We start from the raw sequence: 18769 nt of genomic DNA on the forward strand, positions 1-18769 counted from the left end.
GCAGGAGAATGGCGTGAACCCGGGAGGCGGAGCTTGCAGTGAGCCAAGATCACGCCACTGCACTCCAGCCTGGGCGGCAGAGCAAGACTCTGTCTCAAAAAAAAAAAAAAAGAAAACTTCAGGCCAATATCCTTGATAAACATAGATGCAAAAATACTTGAGGAAATACTAGCAAACTGAATTCAGTAGCACATTAAAAAGCGAATCTACCACAAGGGTCAGGCGCAGTGGCTCATGCCTGTAATCCCAGCACTTTGGGAAGCTGAGGCGGGTGGATCACTTGCAGTTAGGAGTTCAAGATCAGCCTGGCCAAAATGGTGAAACCCTGTCTCTACTAAAAATACAAAATGAGCTGGGCATGATGGCATGTGCCTGTATTCACAGCTATTCAGGAGGCTGAGGCAGGAGCACCTTTTGAACCCAAGAGGTGGAGGATGCAGTAAGCCAAGGTCTCGCCACTGTACTCCAGCCTGGGTGACAAAGTGACACTGTCAAAAAAAAAAAAAAAAAAAAAAAAGCAAAAAAATGCTAATCTACAACGATCAAGTAGGCTTTATCCCTGGGATGCAAGGTTGTTTCAACATATGCAAACTGATAAACGTGATACATCACACAAACAGAACTAAAAACAAAATCACATGATCACCTCAATAGATGCAGAAAAGGCTTTCAATAAAATTCAACATTACTTCATGCTAAAAACCCTCAACAAACTAGGCATTGAAGGAGCATACCTCAAAACAAGAGCCATCTATGAAAAACCCACAGCCAACATTATACTGAATGGGCAAAGCTGGAAGCATTCCCCTAGAAAACCAGCACAAGACAAGGATGCCCTCTCTCACCACTCCTATTCAACATAGTACTGGAAGTCCTCACCAGAGCAATCAGGCAATAGAAAGAAATAAAACGCATCTAAACAGGAAGAGAGAAAGTCAAACTATTCCTGTTTGCAGACAATGTAATTCTATACCTAGAAAACACCACAGTCTCTGCCCAAAAGCTCCTTGATCAGATAAACAACTTCAACAAAGTTTCACGATACAAAATCAATGTACAAAAATCAGTAGCATTCCTACACCCTAACAATATCCAATCTGAGGGCCAAATCAGGAATGCAATCCCACTCACAATAGCCACAAAAAAGAATAAAACACCTAGGAATACAGCTAACCAGGGATGTGAAACACCTCTACAATGAGAACTCCAAAAGACTGCTCAAAGAAATCAGAGATGACACAAACAAATGGAAAAACTTTCTGTGCTCATGGATAGGAAGAATCAATGTTATTCAAATGGCCATACTGTGCAAAGCAATTTATGCCTTCAATGCTATTCCTATCAAACTACCAATGAAATTCTTCACAGAATTAGAAAAAAACTACTTTAAAATTCATGTGGAACAAAAAAGAGCCCAAATAGCCAAGGCAATCCTAAGCTAAAAGAACAAAGCTGGAGGTATTACATTACCTGATTTAAACCATACTATAGGGCTACAGTAACCAAAACAGCATGGTCCTGGTACAAAACAGGCACATACACCAACGGAACAGAGAGCCTAGGAGTATTGCTGCACACCTACAACCATCTGATCTTCAAGAAAGCTGACAAAAGCAAGCAATGGGGAAAAGGCTCCTTACTCAATAAATGGTGGTGGGATAACTGGCTAGCCAATGCAGAAGATTGAAACTGGACCCCTTCCTTACACTATATACAAAAATCAACTCAAGGTGGATTAAATACTTAAATACAAAATCTAAAATCATAAAAACCCTGGATGATAACATATGAAATACCATTCTGGACATAGGACCTGACAAAAATTTCATGAAGAAGATGCCAAACGCAATTGCAACAAAAACAAAAATTGATAAATGGGTCCCAATTAAACTAAAAAGCTTCTGCATAGCAGGAAGAGGTAAGTTCTTTCCTTAGAAGAAACTATCAACAGAGTAAACGGATAACCTACAGGATGAAAGAAAATATTTGCAAACTACACATCTAACAAAGGTCTGATGTCCAGATTCTATAAGGAACGTAAACAAGTTTAGAAGCAAAAAACAACCCCATTAAAAAGTGGGCAAAGGACAAGAGCAGACACTAATCAAAAGAAGACGTATACGTGGCCAGCAAGCGTATGAAAAAAATGCTGGCCAGGCATGGTGGCTCACGCCTGTAATCCCAGCACTTTGGGAGGCCAAGGCAGGTGGATCACGAGGTCAGGAGATCGAGACCATCCTGGCTAACACGGTGAAACCCCGTCTCTACTAAAAATACAAAAAAATTAGCTGGGTGCAGTGGTGGGTGCCTGTAGTCCCGGCTACTCGGGAGGCTGAGGCAGGAGAATGGCGTGAACCTGGGAGGCAGAGCTTGCAGTGAGATGAGATCACGCCACTGCACTCTAGCCTGGGTGACAGAGCGAAATTCTGTCTCAAAAAAAAAAAAAAAAGAAGAAAGAAAGAAAGAAAAAAAGAGAAGAAAAAAATGCTGAACATCACTAGTCATTAGAGAAATGCAAATCAAAACCACAATGAGATACCATCTCACACCTGTCAGAATGCCTATTATTAAAAGGTCAAAAAGGCCAGGTGTGGTGGCTCACTCCCATAATCCCAGCACTTTGGGAAGCCAAGATAGAAGGACCACTTGAGCCCAGGAGTTGGAGACCAGCCTGGGCAACATGGCAAGACCCCATCTCTATAAAAAAAATTTTTTAAAAATAGCTGGGCATGGTGGCACATGCCTGTAGTCCCAGCTATTCGAGAGACTGAGGTCAGAGGATCACATGAGCCCAGGAGGTTGAGGCTGCAGTGAGCCATGATTGTGCCACTGCACTCCAGCCTGGGCAACAGCATGAGACTCTGTCCCAAAAGAAAAAACTTCAAAAAACAATAGTTGCTGGCAAGGTTGTGGAGAAAGGGGAACGCTTGTACACTGTGGTGGGAATGTAAATTCATTCGACCATCATGGAAAGCAGTTTAGCTGACGAGTTGAGGGGTGCAGCACGCCAACATGGCACAAGTATACATATGTAACAAACCTGCACGTTATGCACATGTACCCTAGAACTTAAAGTATAATAATAAAAAAAAGAAAATACTATTACAACTAAATTTACAGTGATATGAAAAAAAAAAGAAATTTCTCAAATAACTTAAAATGGAATTAACCATTCAACCCAGCAATCCTACAGTTGAGTATATACTCAAAGGAATATAAATTGTTCTATCAGAATGACACAGGTATGTGTATGTTCATTGCACTATTCACAATAGAAAAGACATGGAGCCAACTTAAATGTCATTATTGGTAGACAGGATTTTAAAAATGTAGTACATATACACAATGGAATACTAAGCAGCCACAAAAAAAGAATGAGATCATGTCCTTTACTGCAACGTGGATGGAGCTTGAGGCTAATATCCTAAGCAAACCAACACAGGAACAGAAAACCAAATACCACATGTTCTCACTTATAAGTGGGAGCTAAACTTTGAGTACATGTGGACATAAAGAAGGAAACAATAGCCACTGGGGCCTATTTGAGAGTGGAGGGTGGGAGGAGGGTGAGAATCGAAAGACTACCTATTGGGTTATATGCTTATTACCTGGGTAATAAAAGAATCTGTACACCAAATCCCCATGACATGCAATTTACCTATACAATAAACCTGCACGTGTACCTCAGAACCTAAAATAAAAGTTAAAAAATAATAAATAGAGTTGAACTTAAAAAAATGGAACTTGATAGACTTGGACTGAGTACCATAATCATGGAATTTATTCAGTTTATTATTTGGGTTGTCTCTATAAGGGCATATCAACATGATGTGGAATGAAACCAAGGCATAAGAATCACTTCTGGGCCGGGTGTGGTGGCAGACACCTGTAATCCCAGCACTTTGGGAGGCCGAGGCGGGTGGATCACTTGAGGTCAGGAGTTCGAGACCAGCCTGGCCCACATGGTGAAACCCTGTCTCTACTAAAAATACAAAAACAGTTAGCTGGGCGTGGTGGCGTGCACCTGTAGTCCCAGCTAATTGGGAGGCTGAAGCAGGAGAACTGCTTGAACCCAGGAGGTGGGGGTTGCAGTGAGCCGAGATTGCGCCACTGCACTCTAGCCTGGCTAACACAGCAAGACTCCGTCTTTAAAAAAAAAAAAAAAAAAATCACTTCTGTCTGATGTGGTCAGTTGTCCCATACATAATTGTTAGAGTTTGTTTGAACTTTCTGTCTCAAGTTCCCAGAGAGTTATGTGGGAGGCCAAAAAGGACCATATTTAAATTAAGAATCTAGGAAGAAGCTCTTGATGTGATGCTCAGGATACTGACACTGCATTTGCTTGTTGTCTTGTTTGGTTTTCATTTCTCCTAGTACTTTGAATTATTCCATTTTTAACACATCAGTGTTTCATCCATCAGATTTTATTTTTATGCAAATTATTAGGTAGAAATTCAACTTTATTTTTCTTTCTTCATAGAAATTTCTTATTAACTTAAAATGACATATTCAAAATACACCAAATTCCTGTATGTGCTTGTGTCTTTTTTAAAATTTTCTATTACATTCCACTGATCCCTCCATTCATGCACTAGTATAATATTTTTAAATTACTGAGCCTTCAGAGTTTTCATGTCTATAACAGTTACCTCTCATTGCTCTTATTTCTAAAGGTTGTCTGAATGCCTTTTTAATTTTTAAATTTTTTCACATGACATGTAGAATCAATGTATCTTATCCCAAATAAAATCCCATTGGTATTTGGGGAGAAGAATCCTAGAAAATAAAGATAAGCAAAAAGAAGAAAACAAAAAACACTGTATCTTCACTTCTTATCATCTTCATCATCCTGGCATATATCTTTGCAGGCTTTTTTCTGCTTATCTAATAACGTTTTGGGGTGTGTGTGTGTGTGTGTGTGTGTGTGTGTGTGTGTACAGCAGGGAGGCTAGACAAGTACTTTTGCTAAGCTTCACTAGGGAAGATCAGACACACCTTCCCTGTAGCAGCAACTAGATCTAGGGACCAGAACTCGTGAGAGACCTAGGCTCTCCATCTGTTCATAAGAAAGCTGAATCATCCCTGAGGTTCTGGTTGTATGAACTCCCACTTTCTGGTTCCTGTGTAGAATGCAGATACCTTTCCTCTGACTGGCTTACATCTACTCTCCCCTTGCTCCTTGAAGGGTGGTGCCTGGGCCAACAGCATCAACATCACCTGGGAACTTTTAGAACTGCACATTCTTGGGCCTTACACCAGACCTACTAAATCAGAATCTGAAGTTTAATACGCTTCTCAGGTGACTCCTCCATACATTAATTTTTGAGAAACACTGGACTAGGTGATCTCTAAGGGCCCTTTGTATTCAAAAATGAAATTTTCTCTAAATGTTCTTGAACGCTAGAAGCTTCAATAACTTTTCCATCAAAAGTTTTAACTTGCTTCCGGCCATTCCATTTAATGGAACACGCTGAGAATTGTAGGTGAATAGGCCCTATGCCTTCCATGCAATTCCAGTGAACTCTGTTCAAATTTCAAACATTTTTATACCCAAACTCAGCAGCCAGAGAATGAGACCAGGGAAAACACTGAGTATCTCTGGTCCTAAGTGATAGGGGAATCCACTTTATTTTGAGTAGACAAATGTCAAACAATTTATTCTCAGAAGAATGTGGGCCATGCAATCAGGGAACAGGTTCCCACCAGCAGGCACAAAAGGGACAGCTTCTGTAGGATATTTCTACTCGTGGGTTCCATACATCATCTTAAATCAGTGATGAGAAACCTATCAAGAATCACTCACCCACTGACGTAAATTATAGTTAGTAAATGAAGGGGCTCTTGAGTATAATGCTTTTTTTCATTACAATAAACTACATTACTTATTTTTTAAAACCATGAACATTAAATGTAAGACTTTATTCCATGAAGATAATAGGTAATTACAAGGTGTACTTCAGTTCTTTGTTATGACCAATTAAGAAATAGGGACAGAAGTAAGGAAGAGAGAAGGGGAAGGAGACAGACAAAGAGCCCACCCAAAAAAGACAGAAACAGGCATACGTATACGTACAAGGACACAGAATCTGACTTTGATGGTATTGATGTTGTCATAATGTTCTCATGTAGGATATGACTGGTAAGCCATTCAGTCATAAATTTATCAAACATTTATAGCATACTTTTTCTGTGTCAGATGCTGAAGATATTAAAGTGAGCAAAAAAAAAGGGCTTTTGCACTGAAGGAGTTTACATATCTAGCAGGGGAGCAAGACATTAATCAAGTAATCACACAAATAACCATTTATATTAGTTTCCTATTGCTGCTGTAACAAATCACCACTCACATAGTGGCTTAAAACAATGCCTACTTACTGCCTTACCATTCTGTAGGGTGGCGTTACGACATGGATAGAGCTAAAGTCAAGATGTCAGCAGAGCTATGTTCCTTTTCGAAGGCTCTAGATGAGGATTTTTTTCCTTGCCCTTTCCAGCATCTAGAGGCCACTCACAGTCCTTGACCATGGTCCTCTTCCTCTTCAAAGCCAACAATGTTGAAACTCTCTGAGCCTTTCTTTCCTAATCACATCTTCCTGTTACTATCCTACCTCCCTGATACGGTGTGAATAAGAGTCCCTGCCCAAATCTCATGTCCAATTGTAATCCCCAATGTTGGAGGAGGGGCCTGGTGGGAGGGGATTGAATCATCGGGGTGAATTTCTCCCTTGCTGTTCTCGTGACAGTGAGTTCTCAGTGTATCTGGTTGTTTAAAAGTGTGTAGCACCGCCCCCACCCCTTAACTCTCTTCCTCCTCCTGTTCCAGTCCATGTTAACATGTGCCTGCTTCCCTTTTGCCTTCCACTATGGTTGAAAGTTTCCTGAGGTCTCTCCAGTCATACTTCTTGTACAGCCTGCTGATCTGTGAGCCAATTAAACTTCTTTTCTTTATAAATTAAGCAGTTTCAGGTTTTTCTTTTTTTTTTTTTTTTTTTTTTTTTTTTTGAGACGGAGTCTCACGCTGTTGCCCAGGCTGGAGTGCAGTGGCGCGATCTCGGCTCACTGCAAGCTCCGCCTCCCGGGTTCCCGCCATTCTCCTGCCTCAGCCTCCTGAGTAGCTGGGACTACAGGCGCCCGCCACCGCACCCGGCTAATTTTTTGTATTTTTAGTAGAGACGGGGTTTCACTGTGGTCTCGATCTCCTGACCTTGTGATCCGCCGCCTCGGCCTCCCAAAGTGCTGGGATTACAGGCTTGAGCCACCGCGCCCGGCCTAGTTTCAGGTTTTTCTTTATAGCAGTGTGAGAACAGACTAATACACTCCCTTTTCCACTTTTAAGGATCCTTGTGATCACATTGGACCCATCTAGATAATCCAGGAGAATCTCCCCCATTGCAAATTCAGTTAATTAGCAACCTTAATTATCGTTTGCCATGTAAGGTAACATATTCACAGGTGCTGGGTATTAGGACTTAGACATCTTTGGGGGACTATTATTCTGCCTACCATACCATTTAAATGCATTACAGAAACCATTGGCTTAAATGGGACTATAATCTTTGGGCACAAGTGTAGAGCATGGGATTTTCTGGGACTATCCTATTCTGAGTTATGTTCTTTGCTGCCTACTTGTGTTTGTATTCACTGTTTCCTCTGCCTGAGATGCCCTCCTCCTTAACCTCTACATGTCCATATTCTAGTTATATTTTAAGGCCTTGCTCAAATGTTGCCTAAATTTTATCAGGTGGAACGATGAACAATAAACTTAGTTCAGAATACTTCAACCTTTAGGGTTCTCAATTGGCGACTAATTGAACTTGTGTGGAAGCCACTGCATTAAAAATTAGTTTTAATATATTAAAACATATTTTAAAGTATTCAAACTGGGGTTTTCAGACACTTCTGTTTGGATCACAGAACAAAATGGAAGAAAAAAGTGGAAACCTCTAGCACTACTGAAGAGAGACAGAAGGAAGTACCTTGAAAACATCAAGAAGGGAATGTAATAATCTGTTCTCACACTGCTATAAAGGCTATAAATAAATACCTGAGACTGGGTAGTTTAAAAAGAAAAGAGTTTTAATTGGCTTACAGTTCTGCAAGCTGTATAGGAAGCATAGCAGCTTCTGCTTCTGGGGGAGCTTCAGGATGCTTCCATTCATGGCAGAATCAAAGAGGGAGCAGGCGTCTCACACGGCAGGAGCAGAAGCAGGAGCAAGAGAAGGTGGGGAGGTGCTACACACTTTTAAATGACCAGATCTCATGAGAACTCACCATGAGAACAGCACCAAGGGGATGGTGCTAAACTATTCATGAGAAATCCACAGGGGGCGGGGCCAAGATGGCCAACTAGAAACAGAGGCCATCAGAGGCACCCATCGAAAGAACCATAACTAGCGTGGGAATCCTTCACAGGCAACCAAGGTATCCAGGTTCCCTCATCGGAACTGACTAGGCAGCTGGTGTGATCCATGGAGAGAAAGGAAGAGCAGTGTGGTGCAGTGGTCCACCTGAGAGCCACACGGGGCAGGGAAGCCCCCACCCCTTAGCCAAGGGAGGTGGTGAGTGTGCTACCCAGACAGGGAAACCGTGCTTTTTCGATGGAACTGTGGAACCCACGGATCAGAAGATCCTATTTGTGAACCCACGCCACTGGGGCCCAGAGTCCCAATCCCTGAGCCACGCAGATTCTCAACAGGCTCTCAGTTGAAATCTATTTAAGCCTGCAGAGCTCCCAGGGGGAGGGGCGACAAGCACCACAGCTGCAACGGCCTGCTGTATAAGCCATTCCAGCTCCTTGGGGGAGGGGCAGGAGCCAGCACTGCGACTCATAACTGCCTAACACGCTAAGCTCCCTGGGTGGGGGAAGGGAGGCATCCATCTCTATAGCTCCAGGCCACGCTTTTCCCCTACTGGAGCCAGGGAGGCTAGACCGCTTGGTCCCAAGAGGTTTCCCCCATAGCCCAACACACTGGCAGTGGCAGAATGCGGCCAGAGGCCTCTTCAGTACTGACCCTGAACCATCCTTCCTCACTGGGTGGGGCTTCCCTGCAGGAACTCCAACAACTCCAGCCAGAGGCTCAGGGACAGAACCTGAATCTCCCTGGGCCTGAGCCCCTAGGGGGAGAGGTGGCCACAGTCTCTGTAGACCAGCAGACTTAGCCTTTCCTCCTGGTAGTTCTGAGGAATCCGGCCAGCCCAGATGAGTGGATTTACCCTCAGCAAAGCGCACACCTTCCACCGAGAAACAGTCAAAGTGCTTCGATAAATGGGGCCTGTTCCCCGAGCCACCCACATGGGTGAGACCCTCCAACAGGGGTTGTCAGATATCCTATACAGGAGCAATCCTACTGGCATCAGGTTGGTTCCCCTCGAGGTGAGAGGTCCCAGGAGAAGAAGCAGACACCCATGTTTACTGTTCTCCAGCCACCTTGAGAGACATCTCCAGGCGTGGGAGCAAACCAGATGAATAGGACATGAACTCACAGCAAACCACAGCAGCCCTACAAAAGAGGTACCTGACCATCAAAAGAAAAACAAACAAACAGAAAGCAACAACAACAGCATCATCAATGACAAAAAAAAAAAAAAAAAGTCTCCACAAAAACCCCATCCAAGGGTCAACAGCCTCAGAGATCGAAACTAGACAAACTCATGAAGATGAGAAAGAATCAACAAAAAGATGCTGTAAACCCAAAAGGCCAGAGTGCCTCTTCTCCTCCAAATGATTGTGCCTCTCCAGGAAACGTGCAGAGCTGGACGGAGGAAGAGATGGATGAATTGACAGAAGTAGGCTTCAGAAGATGGGTAACAAAAAACTCCACTGAGCTAAGGGAGCATGTTTTTGTTTTTGTTTTTGTTTTAATTAATTTATTATTATTATTATACTTTAAGTTCTAGGGTACATGTGCATAACATGCAGGTTTGTTACATATGTATACTTGTGCCATGTTGCTGTGCTGCAACCATCAACTCGTCAGCACCCATCAACTCGTCATTTACATCAGGTATAACTCCCAATGCAATCCCTCCCCACTCCCCCCTCCCCATAATAGGCCCCGGTGTGTGATGTCCCCCTTCCAGAGTCCAAGTGATCTCATTGTTCAGTTCCCACCTATGAGTGAGAACATGCGGTGTTTGGTTTTCTGTTCTTGTGATAGTTTGCTAAGAATGATGGTTTCCAGCTGCATCCATGTCCCTAACAAAGGACACAAAGTCATCCATTTTTATGGCTGCATAGTATTCCATGGTGTATATGTGCCACATTTTCTTAATCCAGTCTGTCACTGGTGGACATTTGGGTTGATTCCAAGTCTTTGCTATTGTGAATAGTGCCGCAATAAACATACGTGTGCATGTGTCTTTATAGCAGCATGATTTGTAATTAAGGGAGCATATTCTAACCCAATGCAAGGAAACTAAGAACCTTATTAAAAGGTTAGAGGAGCTGCTAACTAGAATAGTCAGTTTAGAGAGGAACATAAGTGAGCTGATGGAGCTGAAAAACACTGTGCAAGAACTTTGTGAAGCATACACAAGTATCAATAGCCAAATCAACCAAGCAGAAGAAAGGATATCAGAGTTTGAAGACAACTTTGCTGAAATAAGGCATGCAGACAAGATTAGAGAAAAAAAGAATAAAAAAGGAATGAACAAAGCCTCCAAGAAATATGGGACTTCATAAAAAGACTGAGCCTAAAATTGATTGGAGTACCTGAAGGAGACGAGGAGAATGGAAACAAGCTGGAAAACACACTTCAAGATATTATCTAGGAAAACTCCCCCAATCTAGCAAGACAAGCCAACATTCAAATTCAGGAAATACAGAGAACACCACTAAGATACTCCATGAGAAGATCAACCCCAAGACACATAATCATTAGATTCTCCAAGGTCGAAATGAAGGAAAAAGTGTTAAGGGCAGTCAGAGAGAAAGGTCACATAACCTACAAAGGGAAGCCCGTCAGACTAACTAACAGCAGACCTCTCAGCATAAGCTCTACAAGCCAGAGGAGAGTGGGGGACAATATTCAACATTCTTAAAGAAATGAATTTTCAAACCAGAATTTCATATGCAAACAAACTAACCTTCATAAGCAAAGGAGAAATAAATTCCTTTACAGACAAGCAAATGCTGAGAGATTTCATTACCACCACACCTGCCTTGCAAGAGCTTCTGAAAGAAGCACTAAATATGGAAATTAAAAAATGGCAGGGCACAGTGGCTCACGCCTGTAATGCCAGCACTTCGGGAAGCCGAGGCAGGCGGATCACAAAGTCAGGAGATTGAGACCATTCTGACTAACATGGTGAAACTCCATCTCTACTAAAAATACAAAAGAAGTAGCCAGGCGTGGTGGCGGGCGCCTGTAGTCCCAGCTACTCAGGAGGCTGAGGCAGGAGAATGGCATGAACCTGGGAGGCAGAGCTTGCAGTGAGCAGAGATCACACCACTGCACTCCAGCCTGGGCGACAGAGCAAGACTCCATCTCAAAAAAAAAAAGAAAAAAGAAAAAGAAAAACAGGTAACAACCACCGCAAAAACACACCAAAATATAAAGACCAACGACATTATGAAAAACTGCATCAACTAGTGTGCAAAATAACCAGATAGCATCATGATGATAGGATCAAATTCTCATATAACAATACTAACTTTAAATGTAAATGGGCCAAATGCCCCAATTAAAAGACACAGACTGGCAAATTGGATAAAGCGTCAAGACCCATTGCTGTGCTGTATTCAGGAGACCCATCTCACGTGCAAAGACACACATAGGCTCAAAATAAAGGGATGGAGAAAAGTTTACCAAGCAAATGGAAAGCAAAAAACAGCATGGATTGCAGTCCTAGTCTCTGACAAAACAAACTTTAAACCAATAAAAATCAAAAAAAGACAAAAGGGCTTACATACTGGTAAAGTGTACAATTCGATGAAAAGAGCTAACTAATCTAAATATATATGCACCAAATGCAGGAGCACCCAGATTCATAAAACAAGTTCTTAGAGACCTACAAAGAGACTTAGACTCCCACACAATAATAGTAGGAGACTTTAACACCCCACTGTCAATATTAGACATATTGACAAGGCACAAAATTAACAAGGATATTCAGGACTTGAAGTCAGCTCTGGATCAAGTGGACCTAATAGACAGCTACCGAACTCTCCACCCCAAATCAACAGAATATGCATTTTTTCTCACTGCCACATGGCACTTATTCTAAAATCAACAACATAATTTGAAGTAAAGCACTCCTCAGCAAATGCAAAAGAACAGAAATCATAACAGTCTCTCACACCACAGTACAATCAAATTAGAACTTGGGATTAAGAAACTCACTCAAAACCACACAATTACATGGAAATTGAACAGCCTGCTCCTGAATGACTCCTGGGTAAATAATGAAATTAAGTCAGAAATCAAAAAGTTCTTTGAAACAAATGAGAACCAGGAAACAATGTACCAGAACCTCTGGGACACACCTAAAGCAGCGTTAAGAGGGAAATTTGTAGCACTAAATGCCTATATCAGAAAGCTAGAACGATCTCAAATAAACACACTAACATCACAAATAAAAGAGCTAGAGGGCAAAAGCAAACTCATCCAGAAGCTAATAGAAGACAAGAAATAACTAAGATCAGAACAGAATAGAAGGAGATAGAGACATAAAAAACCCTCCAGAAAATCAATGATTCCAGGAGTTGGTTTTCTGAAAAAATTAACAAAATAGATAGGCTGCTAGCTAGACTAATAAGGAAGAAAAGAGAGGGGAATCAAATAGACACAATAAAAAATGATAAAGCAGATATCATCACTGACCCCAAAGAAATACAAACTACCATCAGAGAATACTATAAACACCTCTATGCAAATAAACTAGAAAATCTAGAAGAAATGGATAAATTCCTGACACATACACCCTCCCAAGACTAAACCAGGGACTGGGCACGGTGGCTCACACCTGTAATCCCAGCACTTTGGGAACCCAAGGCGGGCAGATTGTGAGGTCAGGAGATCGAGACCATACTGGCTAACACGGTGAAACCCCATCTCTACTAAAAAATACAAAAAAATTAGTCGGACGTGGTAGCGGGTGCCTGTAGTCCCAGCTACTGGGGAGGCTGAGGCAGGAGAATGGCGTGAACCCGGGAGGTGGAGCTTGCAGTGAGCCGAGATCTTGCCACTGCACTCCAGCCTGGGCAACAGAGCGAGACTCCGTCTCAAAAAAAAAAAAAAAAAAAAAAAAAAGAGAGAGAGAGAGAGAAAAAAGACTAAACCAGGAAGAAGTTGAATCCCTGAATAGACCAATAACAAGTTCTGAAATTGAGGCAGTAATTAATAGCTGACCAACCAAAAAAAGCCTATGACCAGACAGATTCAGATCTGAATTCTACCACAGGTACAAAGAGGAGCTGGTACCATTACTTCTGAAACTATTCCAAACAATTGAAAAGGAGCGACTCCTCTCTAACTCATTTTATGAAGCCAGCATCATCCTGATACCAAAAACGGGCAGAGTCACAACAAAAAAAGAAAACTTCAGGCCAATATCCGTGATGAACATCAATGTGAAAATCCTCAATAAAATACTGGCAAATCGAATCCAGCAGCACATCAAAACACTTATTTTTCCACGATCAAGTTGGCTTTATCCCTGGGATGCAGGGGTTGTTCAACATATGCAAATCAATGAATGTAATCCCTCAGATAAACAGAACCAAAGACAAATACCACATGATTATCTCAATGATGCAGAAAAGGCCTTTGATAAAATTCAACATCCCTTCATGTTAAAAACTCTCAATAAACTAGGTGTTAATGGAACATATCTCAAAATAGTAAGAGCTATTCATGACAAACCCACAGCCAATATCATATTGAATGGGCAAAAGCTGGAAGCATTCCCTTTGAAAACTGGTGCAAGACAAGGATGCCCTCTCTCACCACTTCCGTTCAACATAGTATTGGAAGTTCTGGCCAGGGTAATCAGGCATGAGAAAGAAATAAAGTGTATTCACATAGGAAGAGAGAAAGTCAAATTGTCTCTGTTTGCAGACGACATGGTTTTGTATTTAGAAAACCCCATCATCTCAGTCCAATAACTCCTTAAGCTGATAAGCAACTTCGGCAAAGTCTCAGAATACAAAATCAATGTGGAAAAATCACAAGCAGTCCTTTACACAAATAATTGACAAGCAGAGAGCCAAATCATGAATGACCTCCCATTCACAATTGCTACAAAGAGAACAAAATACCTAGAAATACAGCTAACAAGGGATGTGAAGGACCTCTTCAAGGAGAACTACAAACCTGCGCTCAAGGAAATGAGAGAGGACACAAACAAATGGAAAAACATTCCATGCTTATGGAATGGAAGAATCAATATCATGAAAATGGCTATACAATCCAAAGTAACTTATAGATTAAATGCTATTCCCATCAAACTACAATTGCCTTTCTTCATAGAATTAGAAGAAAACTACTTTAAATTTCATATGGAGTCAAAGAAGACCTGGGATAGCAAAGACAATCCTAAGCAAAAAGAACAAAGCTGGAGGTATCACACTACCTGACTTCAAACTATACTACAAGTCTCCAGTAACCAAAACAGCATGGCACTGGTACCAAAACAGACATATAGACCAATGGGACATAACAGAGACCTCAGAAATAACACCACACATCTACAACCATCTGATCTTTGACAAACCTGACAAAAACAAGCAATGGGGAAAGGATCTCCTATTCAATAAATGGTGCTGGTAAAAGTAGCTAGCCATGGGCAGAAAACTGAAACTGGACCCCTTCCTTACACCTTTTACAAAAATTAACCCAAGATGGATTAAAGACTTAAATGTAAAACCCAAAACCATAAAAATCCTAGAAGAAAACCTAGGCAATACCATTCAGGACATAGGCATGGGCAAAGACTTCATAACAAAAACTCTAAAAGCAGTTGCAATAAAAGCCAAAATTGACAAGTGGGATCTAATTAAACTAAAGAGCTTCTGCACAGCAAAAGAAACTAGCATCAGAGTGAACGGGCAACCTACAGAGTGTGAGAAAATTTTTGCAATCTATCCATCTGACAAAGGTCTAGTATCCAGAATTTCCAAGGAACTTAAATGAATTTACAAGAAGAAAACAAAAAACCACATCAAAAAGTGGGCAAAGGATATGAACAGACATTTCTCAAAAAAAGATATTTACGAGGCCAACAAACATATGAAAGAAAGCTCAACAACACTGATCATTAGAGAAATGCAAATCAAAACCACAATGAGATACCATCTCACACCAGTTAGAATGGCCATTATTAAAAAGTCAAGAAACAATAGATGCTGGCAAGGCTGTGGAAAAATAGGAACACCTTTACACTGTTGGTGGGAATGTAAATTAGTTCAACCATTGTGGAAGACAGTATGGTGATTCCTCAAGGATCTAGAACCAGAAATACCATTTGACCCAGCAACCCCATTACTGGGTACATACCCAAAGGAATTAAATCATTCTACTATAAAGCCAAATGCACACGTATGTTTATTGCAGCACTATTTACAACAGCAAAGTCATAGAACCAACCCAAATGCCCATCAAGGATAGAATAGATAAAGAAAATGTGGTACATATACACCATGGAATACTATGCAGCCATAAAAAGGAAGGAGAGGATGTCCTTTGCAGGGACATGGATGAAGCTGAAAGCCATCATCCTCAGCAAACTAACACAGGAACAGACAACCAAACACTGCATGTTGTCACTCATAAGTGGGAGCTGAACAATGAGAACACATGGACAAAAGGAGGAGAACAACACACACCAGGGCCTGTGGGGGTTGGGGGGTGAGAGGAAGGATCTTAGAGGACAGGTCAGTAGGTGCAGCAAACCACCATGGCACATGTATACCTACGTAACAAACCTGTATGTTCTGCACATTTATCTCAGAACTTAAAGATAAATAAATTAAAAAAAGAAAAGAAAAGAAAAGAAATCCGCCCCCATGATCCAATCACCTCTCACCTCCACCAGGCCCTCCAGTGCTGGGGATTACAATTCAACATGAGATACGGGTGGGGACACAGATCCAAATCATATCAGGAAGTATTCTGTTTTATTTTAGTCTTGCTTAAAGTAAAAACAGACGTTAAGAGCTCATATGCAAAAGAACAAAAGAAGGAATAAGGTACTCTAAATGGTTTACAAAAGGCTGGGGTTAAATCATAGTTCAAGGAAGAATTGCAGGCTTGTTCAATGGGGAAAAAAAAAAACATTTGCCTCTTCCAGTTAGTTGTAAGACACTGGGTGAATAAGTATTTCAAACCTATTTTCTCATCTGTAACACAGGAGTAACGAAAAGTGATTGGCCGTAGTGCCTGAAACACAATAGGTGTTCAATAAATCTTAATCACTGTGTGGGAGAAGATTCAGAGAGGTGAAGTAACTTGTCCAAGTTTAGAGATGGATCCACGCTCCCAAGTGCTAGCATATTAAAATCATTTTAGGACCGGACATACTGGCTAACTTCTGTAATCTCAGCACTTTGGGAAGCTGAGGCTAGAGGATCACATGAGCCCAGGAGTTCAAGATCAGCCTGGCCAACATAGTGAGACATCGTCTCTACAAAAAATAAACAAAATTAGCCAGGCATGGTGATGCACTCTTGTAGTTGCACTACTTGGGAGGCTGAGGTGGGAGGATTGCTTGAGCCCAGGAGGTCGAGGCTTCAGTGAGCCAAGATCATTCCATTGCATTCCAGCCTGAGTGACACACAGTGAGACGTTGTCTCAAAAAAAAAAAAAAAAAAAAAAAAAAAAAAAAAATCATTTTGCCTTTCATTTCTTCGGAAATATGTAAACTGTTCATGGTCCATCTCTATAACTCAAGAACAGTCACCCTTATTCTGACAGAGATCACTATACTAACACAGAGCTTTCTATTTTGTTTTCTTGTGAATATATCATCATTTCTCATTTGAAGTAGAGGATTTTAAAGTACTCGGTGCATAAACTTGCCTGGTTTAAGGAAGGCTGAATGATTCCATCCTTGTCACTGGATACTGAGATCCAGAAAGTAGAACAGAGCTTCTAGATCTTATTGGCCTAAACCATGCTGAGTGTGGTGAAAGAACCATATAAAGAAATTAAATATCCCTCTGAAAGAAAATCCTGAGGCCAATATTCTGGATGCCAAATTAAAGGTTTAGGGGAAGTGTCAGGGGGCTTCCTGTTTTAGTTATCACAAGAATGTTTCCCTTTCATTTTGGTTTACATATTCTACTTCTCACAAAGAGTTCTCATTTTAAAGCTTAGTTCATTCAGTACCCATTATTCTGAAAATTTGCTTAATGTGGTCTGGCGGATTGAAGAAAATGAATTAGAATTTAAATATAATAAGAGGCATCTGAATGGAGTGGAATGAGAACTGGAATAAAAGCTAGAAGACATGAGTGCCCTGGGGCACCTTTTCCCCTCCCTGGGCCTTTGTCTTCCTGATTGTAAAGGTAGGGGGCTGGGCTACATGGTCTCTAAGATCCCTACCATCTCTGGCATTCTAAGGTTCTACAAGTCCTCCCGACCTCACACACTTAGGCATAAGGTGTGTGTAGGGGGGTGGGGGGCAGGGGTGGCACGGGGCTAGAAGTGGGGAAAGATCCTTTGGAGAAGTAAAGGGGGAAAAAATCGCAGGCAGGCACTTCGTTTGAGCTTAGCATATTTAGGGATAGTGTGTGCAAGACGTGGGAAGAGAGGGTGGAAAAGTTGCCAATAGAATAAAAGGTTTATTTTCTTTTTTTTTTTTTTTTTTTTTTTTTTTTTTTTTTTTTTTTTTTTTGAGACGGAGTCTCGCTCTGTCACCCAGGCTGGAGTGCAGTGGCCGGATCTCAGCTCACTGCAAGCTCCGCCTCCCGGGTTCACGCCATTCTCCTGCCTCAGCCTCCCCAGTAGTTGGGACTACAGGCGCCCGCCACCGCGCCCGGCTAGTTTTTTGTATTTTTTAGTAGAGACGGGGTTTCACCGTGTTAGCCGGGATGGTCTCGATCTCCTGACCTCGTGATCCGCCCGTCTCGGCCTCCCAAAGTGCTGGGATTACAGGCTTGAGCCACCGCGCCCGGCCAAAAGGTTTATTTTCTTAAGAAGGATAATTAGATCCAAGCCAGCCTGCATCGCTAAAGCCTTTGAAGCCCAACTTCTCCATGCTGTATTGTTGAAAACTTACTAAGAGTTGGGGATAAACTAGTAAGACCTAAAATGGTTGTAAACCACGTCCCCCTCCCACCTTTTCTTAAGTTTGGTTTTGTTTTCATTGAATGTATTCAATAGGCTAGTGTGTCTACCTGCTTTGTTATTGGCATGTGGGGACAAGCAGCTACAGAAAAAAAATAAAACTTGTCTATTAGTTTTCTTAGTTTTTGTCACACAATTTGACTATAAAACCTACATCTCAAAAAAGGTGTACCACGTAGTTACGTAGGAGTCAACATAAACAAATATTGCCTGTAACTCACTATAAACTTTTTCCAGACCAGACAATTTAAACATTGGTCTAATTTGGCTTTACAGTTATGAACAAGAGGGCGGTAAATCACCAATTATTTGCTTAAAAGTGGGCTTCACAAAGCTGATCTATATTTTCCTTGATGTTTTGTCATGTTTGTAGCCCGATCAGCCAACCAAGATACAAGAATCAGATCCTTAGACATGGTTTTTCATTTTCTGCAATGAGTCTCAAAGGCAGTAGGAAGCTCTGGGAGAGCCTCTGGGCAAAAGAT

General features: G+C 41.6%; 1 protein-coding gene across 29 annotated transcripts in view; it reads left to right on the top strand.

Moving 5' to 3' along the window:
- Positions 1–18769, top strand: part of LOC126946324 (cytochrome c oxidase subunit 7B, mitochondrial) — a 1159743-nt gene that overhangs the window by 737778 nt on the left and 403196 nt on the right. The window contains exon 1 of one of the 29 annotated variants that reach the window (XM_050776460.1): positions 17672–17675. The exons of the other annotated variants lie outside the window; for them this stretch is intronic. The gene's annotated coding sequence lies outside the window, so the exon portion shown is untranslated. Of the gene's footprint in view, positions 1–17671; positions 17676–18769 lie in introns of those variants that run through there. 29 annotated transcript variants of the gene reach the window in all.

This window comes from Macaca thibetana, chromosome X, assembly GCF_024542745.1.
Source record: "Macaca thibetana thibetana isolate TM-01 chromosome X, ASM2454274v1, whole genome shotgun sequence".
In the NCBI taxonomy this organism is placed as follows: domain Eukaryota; kingdom Metazoa; phylum Chordata; class Mammalia; order Primates; family Cercopithecidae; genus Macaca; species Macaca thibetana.